Consider the following 16,912-nt stretch of genomic DNA (forward strand, 5'->3'; position numbering starts at 1 on the left):
GAAGATCATTAGGAGACAGGTTTATCCATAGCCACTATACACCCATCAAGAAATTAGGCACGTGGTTAGATAGAAGACCTCTTGGCACCTTTCGGTGTGGATCATGTATAGCCTGCCCCTACATCTGTCAAACTAAAAGTTTCACTAGCAATGCAACAAATAAAACATACATTATTAGAGATTTTGCTAATTGCAAAACTACAGGAGTGGTGTATTTGGGTAGTGGCACCTGCGGACTTCAATACTTGGGAAAAACTAAAAGAGAATTAAGAAGAAGGATTGGGGATCATTTGGGAGACATAAGGAATAAAAGAGACACAGCTATCTCTAGACACATACAACTCTTCCATGATGGAAATGAAAAGGCATTGAATTTTTGTGTTGTGGAGGTTGTGCGTCCCTCCCCTAGAGGTGGGGATCTAAATAGGAGGATATTACAGAAAGAGGCGGATTGGACTCACAGACTAAAAACTGTGAGCCCACTGGGCCTCAATGAGATGCTTTCCTTCGGGTGTTTCAATTGACCCCTCATTGTGTCAATATTTTCTGAGAGTATATTTAGAGACCTTGTGTATTTAGTATATCCTGATCTGTCAGAATCAATAATAAGTATCCGACCGAAAAAGGTCCAACAAGTATAATTTATTTTGGGTGAATAAGGACCTCGAGATGGGTTGTTTGGTGATTTTGAGTAACTAATATCCCTATCCCTGAAAAGACCCCTTTCCCATATATATGTATTAAGATAACGGATACCCCATGTTTAATATACACTAATATAAAATCCATAGTGATAACTCTGGCTCTTGCTGGAGTAATAGCGCCTAGATGGCGAAATACAAATTATTACTGAATATAAATCACAATCCATTATCATATTATCCTTGTAGTCCTTTTATCATGAATAGTTAAGGTAATAACAGTATGGAACATAAACATATATATATATATATTTATATATATATATATATATATATATATATATATATATATGTTTAGGAGATTCCAGTCTCTACCCTTATCTGAATGAGTAGCGCAGGCGCAGAGTATATTATATTATGGTCAGCGCCTGCGCCCTGGGTTGCGCTCCATATGCGTTCCATTCACGGCATCGGGCATACACATTTCCGGTGGACGCACTTCCGGGACGCACCACACTGACGTCAGTACGTTCCACGGCGTCCTTCCGGCAGACACTTCCTTCCGGACTGGCGGCATGACGATGGAACGCACGCCGTTTGAACCCAGCAACCAGCACACTGGTATGGATTTTTGTTTAATCATTTAAGGAATTTAAGGTAGCAGTTTCAGATTCCACTCTGGACTGCATATTAACATTTGGAGGACCAGAAAGTTATCCAGCTTGGAGCTATTAGGCCACATTCTTATCTTTGATGATTCTTTGATGATTCTGTCATAATATTTGTGATAGAGGAAATGCGTCGGGAATTAGTTCTTTGGGAGTTATCTTTTTAGGGCAAGTTGTTTCTAGGGCCAGCCACCGATAAGTGGGGTCGCTCTACTAGGGGGTGATTCTCCCGCATTTAGGCGGGAGACCTCTCCGCTTTTAGGCAGGACTTTAGTAGTACTATAGGGATATTACCTCCCTTTCTCACCATTCCCTACAGTGGAAAAGCCAAGTCTACAGCTTGATAAAAGAATCATCTGTTCTATCTTCTTGGACCTGAGACCCTGGACTCATCACAGACACCTGAAGATATTGTACATCAAACCTTGAGTGGTTACAAACAATTCAGTGTAACAACAAACATCATCATATGTTTTAAGGTGTTATATACCCTAAAAAACTCCGCTAAATAACTATCTGCAGTCATCTAAAACATATATTTATGTTTGTGGGATTTATTTTAATGAATATCCTATATAAAAGTTAAGTTTTAAGTAGGTCTAATTTTTCAGTTATGCTCCTATCTATGTACAGTCGTGGCCAAAAGTTTTGAGAATTACATAAATATTGGAAATTGGAAAAGTTGCTGCTCAAGTTTTTATAATAGCAATTTGCATATACTCCAGAATGTTATGAAGAGTGATCAGATGAATTGCATTGTCCTTCTTTGCCATGAAAATTAACTTAATCCCCAAAAAAACTTTCCACTGCATTTCATTGCTGTCATTAAAGGACATGCTGAGATCATTTCAGTAATCGTCTTGTTAACTCAGCTGAGAATGTTGATGAGCACAAGGCTGGAGATCATTGTCAGGGTGATTGGGTTAAATTGGCAGACTTGACATGTTAAAAGGAGGGTGATGCTTGAAATCATTGTTCTTCCATTGTTAACCATAGTGACCTGCAAAGAAACACGTGCAGCCATCATTGCGTTGCATAAAAATGGCGTCACAGGCAAGGATATTGTGGCTACTAAGATTGCACCTCAATCAACAATTTATAGGATCATCAAGAACTTCAAGTAAAGAGGTTCAATTCTTGTTGAGAAGGCTTCAGGGAGTCCAAGAAAGTACAGCAAGCGCCAGGATAGTCTCCTAAAGAGGATTCAGCTGCGGGATCGGAGTGCCACCAGTGCAGAGCTTGCTCAGGAATGGCAGCAGGAAGATGTGAGTGCATCTGCATGCACAGTGAGGCGAAGACTTTTGGAAGATGGCCTGGTGTCAAGAAGGGCAGCAAAGAAGCCACTTCTCTCCAAAAAAAACATCAGGGACAGATTGTTCTTCTGCAGAAAGTATGGTGAATAGACTGCTGAGGACAGGGGCAAAGTCATATTCTTCGATGAAGCCTCTTTCCTAGAGTTGAGCGAACACCTGGATGTTCGGGTTCGAGAAGTTCGGCCGAACTTCCCGTAAATGTTCGGGTTCGGGATCCGAACCCGATCCGAACTTCGTCCCGAACCCGAACCCCATTGAAGTCAATGGGGACCCGAACTTTTGGGCACTAAAAAGGCTGTAAAACAGCCCAGGAAAGAGCTAGAGGGCTGCAAAAGGCAGCAACATGTAGGTAAATCCCCTGCAAACAAATGTGGATAGGGAAATGAATTAAAATTAAAAAAATAAAAATGAACCAATATCAATTGGACAGAGGTCCCATAGCAGAGAATCTGGCTTCACGTCAGCAGATAATCAGTCTCTTCATGCCATAGCAAAGAATCTGGCTTCATGTCAGCAGAGAATCAGTCTCTTCATGCCATAGCAGAGAATCTGGCTTCATGTCAGCGCAGAATCAGTCTTCATGTCATAGCAGAGAATCAGGCTTCACGTCACCCACCACTGGAACAGGCCACTGTCACACATTTAGGCCCCGGCACCCAGACAGAGGAGAGCGGTCCCGTAACAGAGAATCTGGCCTTATGTCAGCGCAGAATCAGTCTTCATGTCATAGCAGAGAATCAGGCTTCACGTCACCCACCACTGGAACAGGCCACTGTCACACATTTATGCCCCGGCACCCAGACAGAGGAGAGGTTCATTCAACTTTGGGTTGCCCCGCAATATAATGGTAAAATGAAATTAAAAATAGTATTGAATGAGGAAGTGCCCTGGAGTAGAATAATATATTGTTAAGGGGAGGTAGTTAATATCTAATCTGCACAAGGGATGGACAGGTCCTGTGGGATCCATGCCTGGTTCATTTTTATAAACGTCAGCTTGTCCACATTGGCTGTAGACAGGCGGCTGCGTTTGTCTGTAATGACGCCCCCTGCCATGCTGAATACACGTTCAGACAAAACGCTGGCCGCCGGGCAGGCCAGCACCTCCAAGGCATAAAAGGCTAGCTCTGGCCACGTGGACAATTTGGAGACCCAGAAGTTGAATGGGGCCGAACCATCAGTCAGTACGTGGAGGGGTGTGCACAGGTACTGTTCCACCATGTTAGTGAAATGATGCCTCCTGCTAACACGTTCCGTATCAGGTGGTGGTGCACTTAGCTGTGGCGTGTTGACAAAACTTTTCCACATCTCTGCCATGCTAACCCTGCCCTCAGAGGAGCTGGGCGTGACACAGCTGCATTGGCGACCTCTTGCTCCTCCTCTGCCTTCGCCTTGGGCTTCCACTGGTTCCCCTGTGACATTTGGGAATGCTCTCAGTAGCGCGTCTACCAACGTGCGCTTGTACTCGCGCATCTTCCTATCACGCTCTAGTGTAGGAAGTAAGGTGGGCACATTGTCTTTGTACCGGGGATCCAGCAGGGTGGCAACCCAGTAGTCCGCACACGTTAAAATGTGGGCAACTCTGCTGTCGTTGCGCAGGCACTGCAGCATGTAGTCGCTCATGTGTGCCAGGCTGCCCAGAGGTAAGGACAAGCTGTCCTCTGTGGGAGGCGTATCGTCATCGTCCTGTGTTTCCCCCCCAGCCACGCACCAGTGATGGGCCCGAGCTGCTTTGGGTGCCACCCCGCTGTGAACATGCTTCATCCTCATCCTCCTCCACCTCCTCCTCATCCTCGTCCTCCAGTAGTGGGCCCTGTCTGGCCACATTTGTACCTGGCCTCTGGTGTTGCAAAAAACCTCCCTCTGAGTCACTTCGAAGAGACTGGCCTGAAAGTGCTAAAAATGACCCCTCTTCCTCCTGGGCCACCTCCTCTTCCATCATCGCCCTAAGTGTTTTCTCAAGGAGACATAGAAGTGGTATTGTAACGCTGATAACGGCATCATCGCCACTGGCCATGTTGGTGGAGTACTCGAAACAGCGCAACAGGGCACACAGGTCTCGCATGGAGGCCCAGTCATTGGTGGTGAAGTGGGTCTGATCCACAGTGCGACTGACCCGTGCGTGCTGCAGCTGAAACTCCACTATGGCCTGCTGCTGCTCGCACAGTCTGTCCAGCATATGCAAGGTGGAGTTCCACCTGGTGGGCACGTCGCATATGAGGCGGTGAGCGGGAAGGCCGAAGTTACGCTGTAGCGCAGACAGGCGAGCAGCGGCAGGGTGTGAACGCCGGAAGCGTGAACAGACGGCCCGCACTTTACGCAGCAGCTCTGACATGTCGGGGTAGTTGCGAATGAACTTCTGCACCACCAAATTCAGCACATGCGCCAGGCAAGGGATGTGCGTCAAACCGGCTAGTCCCAGAGCTTCAACGAGATTTCGCCCATTATCGCACACCACCAGGCCGGGCTTGAGGCTCACCGGCAGCAACCACTCGTCGGTCTGTTGTTCTATACCCCGCCACAACTCCTGTGCGGTGTGGGGCCTGTCCCCCAAACATATGAGTTTCAGAATGGCCTGCTGACGTTTACCCTGTGCTGTGCTGAAGTTGGTGGTGAAGGTGTAGGGCTGACTGGATGAGCAGGTGGAAGAAGAGGAGGAGGAAGCTGAGTAGGAGGAGGAGGAGACAGGAGGCAAAGAATGTTGCCCTGCGATCCTTAGCGGCGGAAGGACGTGCGCCAAACAGCCCTCCGCCTGGGGCCCAGCCGCCACTACATTTACCCAGTGTGCAGTTAGGGAGATATAGCGTCCCTGGCCGTGCTTACTGGTCCACGTATCTGTGGTTAGGTGGACCTTGCCACAGATGGCGTTGCGCAGTGCACACTTGATTTTATCGGACACTTGTTTGTGCAGGGAAGGCACGGCTCTCTTGGAGAAGTAGTGGCGGCTGGGAACAACATACTGTGGGACATGAGCTGTTTGAAGCTGTGTGTGTCCACCAGCCTAAATGACAGCATTTCATAGGCCAGTAGTTTAGAAATGCTGGCATTCAGGGCCAGGGATCGAGGGTGGCTAGGTGGGAATTTACGCTTTCTCTCAAATGTTTGTGAGATGGAGAGCTGAACGCTGCCGTGTGACATGGTTGAGATGCTTGGTGACGCAGGTGGTGGTGTTCGTTGTACATCCCATGTTTGCTGGGCGGCAGGTGCCAACGTTCCTCCAGAGGCGGAGGAAGAGGCCGAGGCGGCGGCAGCAGCAGCAGAAGAGGCCGAGGCGGCAGCAGCAGAAGAGGTAGCAGGGGGAGCCTGAGTGACTTCCTTGTTTTTAAGGTGTTTACTCCACTGCAGTTCATGCTTTGCATGCAGGTGCCTGGTCATGCAGGTTGTGCTAAGGTTCAGAACGTTAATGCCTCGCTTCAGGCTCTGATGGCACAGCGTGCAAACCACTCGGGTCTTGTCGTCAGCACATTGTTTGAAGAAGTGCCATGCCAGGGAACTCCTTGAAGCTGCCTTTGGGGTGCTCGGTCCCAGATGGCGGCGGTCAGTAGCAGGCGGAGTCTCTTGGCGGCGGGTGTTCCGATTTTGCCCACTGCTCCCTCTTTTGCTACGCTGTTGGCTCGGTCTCACCACTGCCTCTTCCTCCGAACTGTGAAAGTCAGTGGCACGACCTTCATTCCATGTGAGGTCTGGGACCTCATCGTCCCCTGCATCGTCTTCCACCCAGTCTTGATCCCTGACCTCCTGTTCAGTCTGCACACTGCAGAAAGACGCAGCAGTTGGCACCTGTGTTTCGTCATCATCAGAGACGTGCTGAGGTGGTATTCCCATGTCCTCATCATCAGGAAAAATAAGTGGTTGTGCGTTAGTGCATTCTATCTCTTCCACCCCTGGGGAAGGGCTAGGTGGATGCTCTTGGGAAACCCTGGCAGCAGAGTCTTCAAACAGCATAAGAGACTGCTGCATAACTTGAGGCTCAGACAGTTTCCCTGATATGCATGGGGGTGATGTGACAGACCGATGGGCTTGGTTTTCATGCGCCATATGTGCGCTTTCTGCAGAAGACTGGGTGGGAGATAATGTGAACGTGCTGGATCCACTGTCGGCCACCCAATTGACTAATGCCTGTACCTGCTCAGGCCTTACCATCCTTAGAACGGCATTGGGCCCCACCAAATATCGCTGTAAATTCTGCTGGCTACTGGGACCTGAGGTAGTTGGTTCAAACGGACGTGTGGCTGTGGCAGAACGGCCACGTCCTCTCCCAGCACCAGAGGGTCCACTAACACCACCACGACCATGTCCACGTCCCTTATTAGATGTTTTCCTCATTGTTCCCGTTCACCACAATTTTGAGAATGGCAAAATTGGGAATGCTTTTTCAACCCAGGAAAAAAAGTGTGCTTTTACGGTCACTACAAATAACTTGACCAGCTACAACAGTGCAGATTTGGTTGAATAGAGATGTGAGACCTGTTTTTTTTTGCGCTGTGTGACAGGTATAGGTTTAATTACAGAATCACACTTCTATCAGCACGCTAGCGTGTGTCTTAGGTTTTTCTGAATGACACTATCAATACCTTCAATGTAAGATTTTCTTTTTGGGATAGATTTCAAGTAGGCCTCAAATACCAGAAACTAGTTATTTTGAGAATGGCAAATTTGGGAATGCTTTTTCAACCCAGAAAAAAAAGTGTGCTTTTACGGTCAATACAAATAACTTGACCAGCTAAAACAGTACAGATTTGGTTGAATAGAAATGTCAGGTCTATTTTTTAGGCGCTGGGTGACAGGCTCAACTTGCCCCTGATGTAATATATGGCCAAAAAATAACCACACTGTTGATGGTGAAATGCACTTGGGTGACACAGGCTCAGCCTGCACCAGATGTAGTATATGGCCAAAAAATAACCAGACTGTTGATGGTTAAATGCACTTCGGTGACACAGGCTCAGCCTGCAGCTGATGTAGGATATAGCACAAAATAACCACACTATCGATGGTTAAATACACTTGGTGATAGCTCGTGCTGGCGCACCACAAGTCACAAAATGGCCGCCGATCACCCCAGAAAAAAAGTGATCTAAAAACGCTATGGGCAGCCTCAAAAAAGTGAGCAAGTCAATAATAGCACTTCAATGATCCACAGCTGCAGATCGATCACAGAATGAAGTCTTTTGGAGGAGTTAATCTGCCTAATCTCGCCCTAACGTCGCAGCTGCAACCTCTCCCTATACTGATCATAGCAGAGTGACGTGGGGCGCTACGTGACTCCAGCTTAAATAGAGGCTGGGTCACATGGTGCACTGACCAATCACAGCCATGCCAATAGTAGGCATGGCTGTGATGGCCTCTTGGGCCAAGTAGTATGACGCTTGTTGATTGGCTGCTTTGCAGCCTTTCAAAAAGCGCCGAACACCGAACCCGAACCCGGACTTTTACGAAAATGTTCGGGTCCGTGTCACGGACACCCCAAAATTCGGTACGAACCCGAACTATACAGTTCGGGTTCGCTCATCCCTACCCTTTCCGATTGTTTGGGCCATCTGGAAAAAGGCTTGTCCGGAGAAGAAAAGGTGAGCGCTACCATCAGTCCTGTGTCATGCCAACAGTAAAGTATCCTGAGACCATTCATGTGTGGGGTTGCTTCTCATCCAAGGGAGTGGGCTCACTCACAATTTTGACCAAAAACACAGCCATGAATAAAGAATGGTACCAAAACACCCTCCAACAGCAACTTCTTCCAACAATCCAACAACAGTTTGGTGAAGAACAATGCATTTTCCAGCACGATGAAGCACCGTGCCATGAGGAAAAAGTGATAACTAAGTGGCTCGGGGACCAAAACGTTGACATTTTGGGTCCATGGCCTGGAAACTCCCCAGATCTTAATCGCATTGAGAACTTGTGGTCAATCCTCAAGAGGCGGGTGGACAAACAAAAATCCACTAATTCTGACAAACTTCAAGAAGTGATTATGAAATAATGGGTTGCTATCAGTCAGGAATTGGCCCAGAAGTTGATTGAGAGCATGCCCAGTCGAATTGCAGAGGTCCTGAAAAAGAAGGGCCAACACTGCAAATACTGACTCTTTGCATAAATGTCATGTAATTGTCGATAAAAGCCTTTGAAACGTATGAAGTGCGTGTAATTATATTTCACTACATCACAGAAACAACTGAAACAAAGATCTAAAAGCAGTTTAGCAGCAAACTTTGTGAAAACTAATATTTGTGTCATTCTCAAAACTTTTGGCCACGACTGTAGAATTTATTACTATATGTGATGGAGTGCACTGAACATGCTCAGACAGCCGGAGTCAGACATTGTAGGAGGAGCTAGGAAGGAGGGGGAGGGGCTCGGTGCTGTGAGGAAGTGTTATGGAGAGTGATGAGAGGAGAGTCTGAAAGGATTGTAGAGACCCCAGAGAGGAGAGTCATCAAAGAGAGCCACATCTAGAGAGAGATAAGACAACTGAGGCCAGGGTTAACAACAACACAGCTACAGGAGAACGGCTGAGAGCTGCTGGGATTCTTATCACTGAGAGGTGGCAGGTAAAGACTGGAAGACTAAGGGGAGATGAGTGTCAGTGGTCTGTGGAGATCTGCACCGACTGATCTAATGTCATTGTGCAACCCAGACTTTTTTATTACAGAAGTAAAGTTGTGTAAAACTGCTACCTGCCTGGTTCCTGTGATCATATACTACACTGGTTGTGCCACCCTTACAAGCACCTTTAAATACTTCCTGCAACCCAGTCACAGGCTGGGAAGATAGAGGGTGTGTACGTGCTGCCTCACAAGGGAGGAGAGACACGCCCATGCATGCCCTAACAACAGTATAGGAGTCGAGCATGAAGTAATCTCTGGCATGGAGCGCAGATACAACATTTAAGCTATCTGCTGCCTGTGTTTGTCAGCGCAGTGCATGGCAGCAGGAGGGAAAGAGGGGGCCCATGCCCGCGGGCATGGACCACTGGGCTAACAAGGAGCATATGGAATAAAATGGAAAAGCTGCAAATAAAAGTGACATTTTTAAATTTGACCTCCATTTTGCTTTAATTCCTGTGGAACACCTATAGGGTTAACAACGTTTCTAAATGAAGTTTAAATAACTGAGGTGCAGTTTCTAGTAAGTCCCTCTAAGAGACCTCAATTGGTCCTACAAAAAAAGCTGTTTTGTGGAAATGTTCTTGAAAATGTGAAAAATTGCTTCTAAAATTCTAAGCTTTCTATAATGTTAAAAAAAAAAATATAAAATTACATTTACAAATTATGACAACATAAAGTAGATATATGGAGAATCAGTTGGATAAGTAAAAACATTCCAAATTTATTACTACATAGAATGACACATGTCAGATTTTCAAAATTAGGCTTGGCCTTTAAAGGGGTTGTTTCACCTGGAACATTGGTAGCATTTTGCTAGCATATGCCACCAATGTCAGATACTTTAGGTGTGGACATCTCTAAAACATAGCTCCCGAAAAGAACAAGAGTGCACCGTGCATGTGTGGGTGTGCTCCATTCATTATTTGGGAGGTGCTGAAAATAAATGAGCACTGGCTTGGCTATTTCTGGCAGTTCCATAGAAGTGTATATAGTGGTGGCCTCACTTGCACAGTATGCTCTCCATTAATTTAATGGAACTTCCAAAAATAGCTGAGCATGTTGCTTGGCTATTTTCAGCACTCCCATAGAAAGAAATGGAGGACAGTCGCACATGTGTGCTGTACTCTTGTTCTCTTTAGGAGCTTCATTCTAGACATAGGTGTGGGTACAAGAGGTGGGACCCATACCTATCTGACATTGGTGGCAAAATGTAGCGATATGCCACCAATGTTCCAGGTGAGACAACTAGGGATGAGAGAATCGACTTCGGATGAAACATCCTAAGTCGATTTGCATAAAACTTCATTTAAATACTGTATGGAGCTGGAGCTTCGTACAGCATTAGAATGTATTGGTTCCGATGAGGTACCACTTGGAACCAAACCCGAGTTCAGGATTTTTCTTTTACAGTTCAAACTAATTCATGAATTTATTAAGCGAAGCAATAACTTTTGTTCATCAGAGCCAATACATTCTATTACTGTACGGAGTTCCTGCTCCGTACAGTATTGGAACAAAGTTTTATGTGAATCGACTTCGGATGTTTCATCCGAAGTCGATTCGCTCATCCCTAGAGACAACCCCTTGAAATCTGGCTGTGTCCATGAAGTCTTTGGCATCTCTATGTTTTCCAGCTGCTGACCGTTTACATGGTATGTGGTGACAGATGCCCTTTAATGGGTTAAGTTAAATCTCTTTTTATTACTGGTTCCAAAAAAAAACTAATTAAATGATACCCATTACCGTACAATAAAGGCAGTGGCGTATCCAAGCTATGGCAGCCATGGCTAGTGCCATAGGCGCCAAGCGGGGGGGGCGACCAGGGCCGATCCTACACGGGGTGCAGTGGGTGCCCGGGCCCCGCACCCCAGCGCTGCGGCCCTGGTGACAAGTGGGGGCGGCCGCGGCCGGCGGCAGGGCAGAGCAGGAGATGAGCGCCTCCATTGCGGAAGCGCTCATCTCCATAGTCATCTGTATTGCCGTCCTCAGGACAGAGATAAAGATGGCTGTCTGTGCTGCGGCAGAGGAGGGAGAGGTGTGTCCCCTCCTGTTCCTCTGATAGGCTGCCGGCTTAGTGCTGGCAGCCTATCAGAGGCCGGTGATGGCGCGATGACGTCATCGCGTCGTCGCCTGAGCCGTATAGCGAGGGACACACAGACGGAAGAGGTGGCCTGCATCGCATCGCATTGCTGGAGGTAAGTATAAGTGTATTATTTTTTTTTATTTTTTTATATAGGTACAATACTGGGCTGGCACATGATAAGGGGGGCTACTGGGCTGGCACATAAGGGGGGCTACTGGGCTGGCACATAAGGGGGGACTACTGGGCTGGGCTGGCACATGATAAGGGGGGCTACTGGGCTGGCACATGATAAGGGGGGACTACTGGGCTGGCACATGATAAGGGGGGCTACTGGGCTGGCACATGATAAGGGGGGACTACTGGGCTGGCACATGATAAGGGGGGACTACTGGGCTGGCACATAATAAGGGGGGCTACTGGCACATGATATGGGGGGCTACTGGCACATGATATGGGGGGCTACTGGCACATGATAAGGGGGGCTACTGGGCTGGCACATGATAAGGGGGGACTACTGGGCTGGCACATGATAAGGGGGGACTACTGGGCTGGCACATGATAAGGGGGGCTACTGGCACATGATATGGGGGGCTACTGGGCTGGCACATGATAAGGGGGGACTACTGGGCTGGCACATGATAAGGGGGGACTACTGGGCTGGCACATGATAAGGGGGGACTACTGGGCTGGCACATGATATGGGGGGCTACTGGCACATGATATGGGGGGCTACTGGCACATGATATGGGGGGCTACTGGCACATGATATGGGGGGCTACTGGGCTGGCACATGATAAGGGGGGACTACTGGGCTGGCACATGATAAGGGGGGACTACTGGGCTGGCACATGATAAGGGGGGCTACTGGCACATGATATGGGGGGCTACTGGCACATGATATGGGGGGCTACTGGCACATGATAAGGGGGCTACTGGCACATGATAAGGGGGGACTACTGGGCTGGCACATGATAAGGGGGGACTACTGGGCTGGCACATGATAAGGGGGGCTACTGGCACATGATATGGGGGGCTACTGGCACATGATATGGGGGGGCTCTGGCTACTGGCATATGATATGGGGGCTCTGGCTACTGGCACATGATGGTGGGGGGGCTCTTATTTCTGGCACATGATTGGGGGCACTCTGGCTACTGACACATGATATGGGGGGCCTCTGGCTACTGACATGATATGGGGGGGCTATGGCTACTGGCACATGATGGTGGGGGGGCTCTTATTACTGGCACATGATTGGGGGCATCTATGGGGGCACATCTTACTGCAGATTATTGGGGGGCACTATAGGGGCATCTACTGAGGCTAAAAAAGAAGATATTTTATATGGGGGCTCTGTATAGGGGCATTTTATACTGGGACACATTATGGTGGGTACTATGGGGAAGGGGGGGGCACTATGGGGGTCATCTACGGGGGCACTGAGAAGGGGTATTTTATATTGGCACATTATGGGAACATTAGCTCAACTGGGGGCATTACAAATGTTTTGCATATTATAAGGAGAATTATTACTACTGGGGGGGCATTATGGTGGGCTTTATTACTCCCCCATGGTATGACCCCCTAGTAGCAGCACCAGCCTCTCCCTGCTCTGCTATCCCTCTGCCCTTTCTCCAAATCCTTATTATGAAATCTTTCTCATTAGGTTAAAGCACAACATCAGCTCCGCCGAGCCCCCGGCCATAGTGTTGAAGTGGCGTCCGAGATCCCCAAGGGCCAAGTCAAGTAACTAAGTTTTTATGGGGGTTCTACAAAAGAGCTATCGTGTTTTTTTTTTTGTTAAGGTTATCTGAAAGATGGGTTTAAAATATTTTGACAGGGGCGCAGTTTCAGTGCTTGCCATAGGCGCCATTTTCACTAGATACTGAATAAAGGTGCAGTAGATCGAAGGTGCATAGGTCGTAAAAAGAAAAGGAACCAGTGTTTGCATGGGTTTATTTTGGTACTTAATTTTCCTCCCAGAAATTAGCTCCATTGGAAACAGCAAGCAATGATAAAGTCTGTAAAGTGCTGTGGAAATATGTCAGTGCTATATAAGTGAGTAAACTAAATGAAATAAGTAAAAAAAGAATTATAAACGCAAACAATAACAGAGCTCTTGAGGAAACAACCACAGGGCACAGTTACCTATGGTCTAAAGCCTTCATACACTAAGAGAAAGGGTTAGATGTACAGGGGTTGATCAGATTAAGATTGAGAATAGATAAGGGGAGAAAGTAGAGAGGATATATTAGTAGTAGGACGGCCTATATGGTAAGTATGGAGTTCCTATGTTTAACAAAGGGTGCTCAGGTCTTCATAAATTTATTGCAACATCTGTTTTCCCAACTGGAAAATTCTTCCAACCAGTGTACATTATTTGATTGTCTTTTTTGATCCATGTAGGAATAGATGGAAGTTTCATTGAGTTCCACAGCAGAAGGATAAGTAGTTTTGCAACAGTAATGAGAAAAGTATTTAGGGCCTTTTTAACTGGTGTAGGGGTTTAGCTCTTCTCCGGGGGTGATTCACACAAATATCGTCGCCAGACACCAAGTTTCTGGTCCAAACATCACTTTATTTGGCTCCTCAGCAATCCAAACATAAATGGTACAAAATAAACACCTGCCCGGCTGGGCTCCAACTAAACATATAATATCCTGACTCACCTAAAGTCACAGTTCACACCCTGTGAACACATGCGCCTTTGTCAGCCAATGTCCCACAGCCTCCTGGCTGTACAGAGCACAGTACGCCCACTGTCTCTAGTCCAGTGTTTCTTGTGGGGGATTGGGGCTCAGTAGTCCACCTGACTATGGCCCTGCGACCCTCCCAGGCGTCGCTGCGTCCCCCAACTCCAGGCTATCTCCCAGCCTTGTGGTCCCTCAGCCTTGCCCAGCTGAGACCACACAGACAGAGCCTCCAGGCCTCTGTCCACAGGTAACACACTACCCCCTTTCTGACACTCTGGGAGGTGCCTTATGCCAGGCTGATTACCTCCAGCATCTCTCACCTGTGGTGGAACAGGGGTGTGGACCACACTATCCACCCCTTCCTTGCCTCTAACCTGAGTGAGACCTGTCACTGTCTCACACTGGATAGAGATTTGGGAAGGGGGTCCAGAGTAAAATCAAGCCTGGTGAGATATTAAAGGTTGATACACAAACCTTCTGTATCATGGACTCAATGAGTCACCAAAATGTGGAGATCTTGGTGCCCACCCTCCAAATATGGAGGTAACCTGTGTATGCCTGTGTGTGCCTCACATTGTTTTCTGGAAGAAGATTCATTTTAAAAAGAAACTCCGTACCATCTCGTCAGGGTGAACTACCAGAGTATTTATAATGTATGGGGAAAAGGTGGTCCAGCAATTTAGTTACCAAGAAAAAGTGCACCATGGGCAGGACCACATTTGTACCATGAAATTACATGGGCAATTGCCGTTCATCGTCAGTAATTGTGCTCAAGGCACAACTAGCATGTACTGCAATACTGAGTGGTTCCTATGGTTTCTGCACGCCATCCTCATTGGGCTACAAGACCAGGGATGGAAGATCAGCAATGTAGAAAGAAACTTAGGTGCAGATGTATTGAGACAGACGTTTTAGACGTCGGTCTTAATAAACCCCTAAGCTGGCGGTGGATCCGCTGGAGTTATCAAGAGGTGCAGGCATCTTCATAACTTTGGCGCACCCAGAGCCCGTTTTAAATGTAAGACAACTTCCTAGCTGTGTTACATTTATTATTATTTATTATATATATTTTTTTTTCCTCCCGATCAACCACCATTATTTTCTATTAATAATGGTGCATATATAGATTTTTATCATCAGCATTGTATCCCTTTCTAAAAACATACAAACATGCTGCAACAAATGTGTCACAATCCTCATAATATCAAAACACATAATCATGCTGCTACAAAATAGCCGTCGCCACATCGGTATACCTTTCCGCACGGCAGAAACAAAACAAAAACACAATAACACCGACTTTTGACCACAGGCCAACTACCTGCCGGTCCCAAGCCGAAATGGTGGTGATAGTGTCGTCCACCTGTGGATCTCCCCGTTATTATGTCCTTTAGTGCCGATACAATATCATCACGTCCATACCCAGCGCTACGCATCCCCTGACTGCTAGTAATCACCTGATTCCTAAAATATAAAAAATAAATATAAAAAAGAGGGGAACAGTCAGAGGAGCCCACAGCTAGACATAGAGTGTGGGACCCCCAGCACCAGCACCTAGAGAAAATGTACGGGCGGACACTGCATTATAAAGCATAACAAAAATCCCTACCAAAATCCAACTGCCGCAACTGCTGCTTCAATCAAGCAACAGTTTTCACAAACCATCACAAAGATCTGCGGCACTGTGACCTATGATGCCCCCCTCCCCTGCCAGCAACTGACCTGCAAAGAAATAATAATAAGATTGATACCTAGAACGCAGCCAGCAGACCACAGGGCACTATCTGCAACATCCCTTAGCGACACTGAAGTCTGACCTAACCCTACTGCCGTACCGTGCTGGCAGCAGTAAAATACACGGAAAAAATTAATAATACAAAAATAGGACAGCCACAAAATCTTATCTGGTATTCAGTAAAATCCTGCTAATAGATAAACGAGTTGTATAATAACTAGTCATCTCACAACAAGAAGCGCTGCATTCTCAGTGACAGCCAAATAGATAAATAGATAGGGGGTGTGTCGACCTGACATCACAAGTAGCGTCATAGTTACCAGACCCCCGCCCCTCCAAAAACCACTGGCCTGCGCGCCAAAATACTGTTTAAAAACGAGGTTCTGTCATCTCCCAACATATACCTTTTTATTGTCCTGATGAAGAGGGCTGTACGCCCTTGAAACGCGTTGACATTAATAATAAAAAAACAACTTTCCTTTTAAAGAAGCATCTACGTCTCCTGTGTTCAGCGCCGGGAAAAAAAAGGTTCAGAAAATTTCTCTTTTTATCTCCAATATTTTACCTCTCTTGCCACAACTGGGGCAGGGAAAAAGAAACCTTGGCAGCAGTACAGGAACCCGCATGCTGGACGGGAGAATACCGACACAAGCTCTAAAAAGTTGTTGTGGCTCCACACAACATCACACGGTAAGTGCATCTTGTATAAAGTGCATTTAGACTGTAATACAGCCACACACACGAGGCGCGGCCTCCTGTCTCCTTTTGTCTCTTTTTCTCCAAGCAAATAACCGGAACGGTGTGGATCCATACAGTCTCCGGGGGGCATACACTGTCCAAACAAGCAGAGGGAGGCCCAGCAGCCAGTGGAACTATACAATAAAGATTGAAAAATTGACTATTTCCCGCAAAGGATCCAACAAAGAAAATCTATGATATCCCGCTATACAGCAAAGAAAGACTGCCTACAACAGGACACACAAACAGGTGAAGATTTTAATACGCCAAATTTTTCCCCTGAAGATACAAAATATATGTGTGACCAATTCAACAACCTGGAGGACAATTTAAAGTCGGAACTTTTCCACTCCCTGGACATTATGTTTTTAAACATCTATCTGAAAGAGAATATAGCCCCTAGAGGTCTCAGGATAGATATCCCCCCCACTTTTCCA

Source organism: Bufo bufo, chromosome 6 (assembly GCF_905171765.1).
Source record: "Bufo bufo chromosome 6, aBufBuf1.1, whole genome shotgun sequence".
Taxonomy (NCBI): Eukaryota; Metazoa; Chordata; class Amphibia; order Anura; family Bufonidae; genus Bufo; species Bufo bufo.